Source organism: Arachis duranensis, chromosome 5 (genome assembly GCF_000817695.3).
Source record: "Arachis duranensis cultivar V14167 chromosome 5, aradu.V14167.gnm2.J7QH, whole genome shotgun sequence".
Classification (NCBI taxonomy): Eukaryota; Viridiplantae; Streptophyta; class Magnoliopsida; order Fabales; family Fabaceae; genus Arachis; species Arachis duranensis.
The window spans coordinates 50,234,020-50,237,693 of NC_029776.3; the positions used below are offsets into that span (position 1 = coordinate 50,234,020).

General features: G+C 38.7%; 1 non-coding gene across 1 annotated transcript; it reads left to right on the forward strand.

Annotated features, from left to right (window-relative positions):
* The first annotated feature begins 3,097 nt into the window (after positions 1–3,097).
* Positions 3,098–3,201, forward strand: LOC127748210 (small nucleolar RNA R71). The gene has a single exon (XR_008010152.1). It is a non-coding gene; the product is annotated as a small nucleolar RNA R71 (small nucleolar RNA).
* Positions 3,202–3,674: the final 473 nt, after the last annotated feature.

A 3,674-nucleotide genomic window follows, 5' to 3' on the forward strand; every position in this document is an offset into this window, starting at 1 on the left:
ACACACAAACTCATAGTAAAGTCCAAAAATGTGAATTTAGCATAAAAACTATTGAAAACATCCCTAAAAGTAGCTAGATCCTACTAAAAACTATCTAAAAACAATGCCAAAAAGCGTATAAATTATCCGCTCATCATAACACCAAACTTAAATTGTTGTTTGTCCCCAAGCAACTGAAAATAAATTAGGATAAAAAGAAGAGAATATAATATAAAACTCAGAATATCAATGAATATTAATTCTAATTAGATGAGCGGGACTTGTAGCTTTTTGTTTCTGAACAGTTTTGGCATCTCACTTTATCCTTTGAAGTTTAGAATGATTAGCATCTCTTGGAACTTAGAATTTCAAATAGTGTTATTGATTCTCCTAGTTAAGTTTGTTGATTCATGAACACAGCTACTTTTATGAGTCTTGGCCGTGGCCCTAAGCACTTTGTTTTCCAGTATTACCACCGGATACATAAATGCCACAGACACATGACTGGGTGAACCTTTTCAGATTGTGACTCAGCTTTGCTAGAGTCTCTAGTTAGAGGTGTCCAGAGCTCTTAAGCACACTCTTTTTGCTTTGGATCACGACTTTAACCACTCAGTCTCAAGCTTTTCTCTTGGACCTGCATGTCACAAGCACATGGTTAGGGACAACTTGATTTAGCCGCTTAGGGTTGGATTTTATTTCCTTGGGCCCTCCTATCCATTGATGCTCAAAGCCTTGGATCCTTTTTACCCTTGCCTTTTGGTTTTAAGGGCTATTGGCTTTTTCTGTTTGATTTTTTTTGTTTCTATTATTTTTTCGCCACTTTTTTTTTCGCAAGCTTTTGCTATTCACTACTTTTTCTTGCAAGAATCAAATTCATGATTTTTCAGATTATCAATAGCATTTCTCTTTGTTCATCATTCTTTCAAGAGCCAACAATTTTAACATTCATAAACAATAAGATCAAAAATATGCACTGTTCAAGCATTCATTCAGAAAATAAAAAGTATTGTCACCACATCAACATAATTAAACTAAATTCAAGGATAAATTCGAAACTCATGTACTTTTTGTTCTTTTGTATTAAAAACATGTTTCATTTAAGAAAGGTGAAGGACAGATTGCTGCATGTTTCTGGCATTCAATGCCAGATCCATGCTCTGTTATGGCGTTAAACGCCAGCTAGATGCTCCTTACTGGCGTTTAAACGCCAGTAAGGCCTTCCTCCAAGGTGTGCTTTTTCTTCTGCTGTTTTTTATTCTGTTTTTAATTTTAGTATTTATTTTATGAATCCATATGATGATGAACCTAATAAAACATAAAAGAAAAATAAAAATAAAAATAGAATTAGATAAATAAAAATTAGGTTGCCTCCCAATAAGCGCTTCTTTAATGTCAATAGCTTGACAGTGGGCTCTCATGGAGCCTCACAGGTGATCAGGTCAATGTTGTAGACTCCCAACACCAAACTTAGAGTTTGGATGTGGGGATTCAACACCAAACTTAGAGTATGGCTGTGGCCTCCCAACACCAAACTTAAATTTTGATTGTGGGGGCTCTGTTTGACTTTGTACTGAGAGAAGCTTTTCATGCTTCCTCTCCATTGTTACAGAAGAACACCCTTGGGTCTTAAACAAAAGGTAGTTCCCATTCAATTGAAGGACTAATTCTCCTCTATTAACATCTATCACAGCTCTTGCTGTGGCTAGGAAAGGTCTTCCAAGGATGATGCATTCATCCTCCTCCTTCCTAGTGTCTAAGATTATGAAATCAGCAGGGATGTAAAGGCCTTCAACCTTTACCAACACGTCCTCTACCAATCCATAAGCTTGTCTTACTGACTTGTCTACCATTTGCAATGAGAATATGGCAGGTTGTACCTCAATGGTCCCCAGTTTCTCTATTACAGAGAGTAGCATAAGATTTATGCCTGACCCTAGGTCACACAGAGCCTTTTCAAAGGTCATGGTGCCTATGGTACATGGTATTAAGAATTTACCAGGATCTTGTTTCTTTTGAGGTAAAGTTTGCTGAACCCATGTGTCTAGTTCACCAATGAGCAAGGGAGGTTCACCTTCCCAAGTCTCATTACCAAACAACTTAGCATTCAGCTTCATGATAGCTCCTAGATATTGAGCAACTTGCTCTCCAATTACATCTTCATCCTCTTCAGAGGAAGAATAGTTTTCAGAGCTCATGAATGGCAGAAGGAGGTTTAATGGGATCTCTATGGTCTCTATATGACCTTCAGATTCCTTTAAGTCCTCAATAAGGAACTCCTTCTTGCTTGAGAGACGTCCACTGAGGTCTTCCTCATTGGGATTCACGTCCTCTCCTTCCTCTCTAGGTTTGGCCATGTTGATTATGTCAATGGCCTTGCACTCTCTTTTTGGATTCTCTTCAGTATTGCTTGGGAGAGTAATAGGAGGAGTTTCAGTGACTTTCTTACTCAGCTGGCCCACTTGTGCCTCCAAATTTCTGATGGAGGACCTTGTTTCACTCATGAAGCTTAAAGTGGCCTTATACAGATCAGAGACTATATTTGCTAAGTTAGAGGTGCTCTGCTCAGAATTCTCTGTCTGTTGCTGAGAAGATGATGGAAAAGGCTTGCTATTGCTAAATCTATTTCTTCCACCATTATTAAAGCCTTGTTGAAGCTTTTGTTGATCCTTCCATGAGAAATTTGATGATTTCTCCATGAGGGGTTATAGGTGTTGCCAAAGGCTTCCCTCATGTAATTTACCTCTGCCATTGCAGGGTTTTCAGGATCATAAGCGTCTTCTTCAAGAGGGGCCTCTTTAGTATTGTTGGATGCATTTTGCCATCCATTCAGACTTTGAGAAATCATGTTGACTTGCTGAGTCAACATTTTGTTCTGAGCCAATATGGCATTCAGAGCATCAATCTTAAGAACTCCCTTCCTCTGAGGCGTCCTATTATTCACGGAATTCCTCTCAGAAGTGTACATGAACTGGTTATTTGCAACCATTTCAATAAGTTCCTGAGCTTTTGCAGGCGTTTTCTTTAGGTGAATAGATCCACCTACAGAATGATCCAGTGTCATCTTAGAGAACTCAGATAGACCATAATAGAATCTATCATGGTCCACTCTGAAAACATGTCAGAAGGACACTTTTTGGTCATCTGCTTGTATCTTTCCCAAGCTTCATAGAGGGATTCACCATCTTTTTGCTTGAAGGTCTGAACATCCACTCTAAGCTTCCTCACCTTTTGAGGAGGAAAGAATTTAACCAAGAAGGCCGTGACCAGCTTATCCTAAGAGTCCAAGCTATCCTTAGGTTGTGAGTCCAACCATGTTCTAGCTCTGTCTCTTACAGCAAAAGGGAAAAGCATGAGCCTATGGACTTTAGGATCTACTCCATTAGTCTTAACAGTCTCACATATCTGCAAGAACTCAGTTAAAAACTGGTAGGAATCTTCTGATGGAAGTCCATGAAACTTGCAATTTTGTTGCATTAGAGCAACTAGTTGAGGTTTCAGCTCAACATTGTTTGCTCCAATGGCAGGAATTAAGATGCTTCTTCCATCAAACATGGAAGTGGGTGCAGTATAATCACCAAGCATCCTCCTTGCATTATTGTTGTTGGGTTCGGCTGCCATATCCTTTTGTTATTCGAAAATTTTAGTAAAGTTGTCTCTGGATTGTTATAATTTAGCTTCTCTTAATTTCCTCT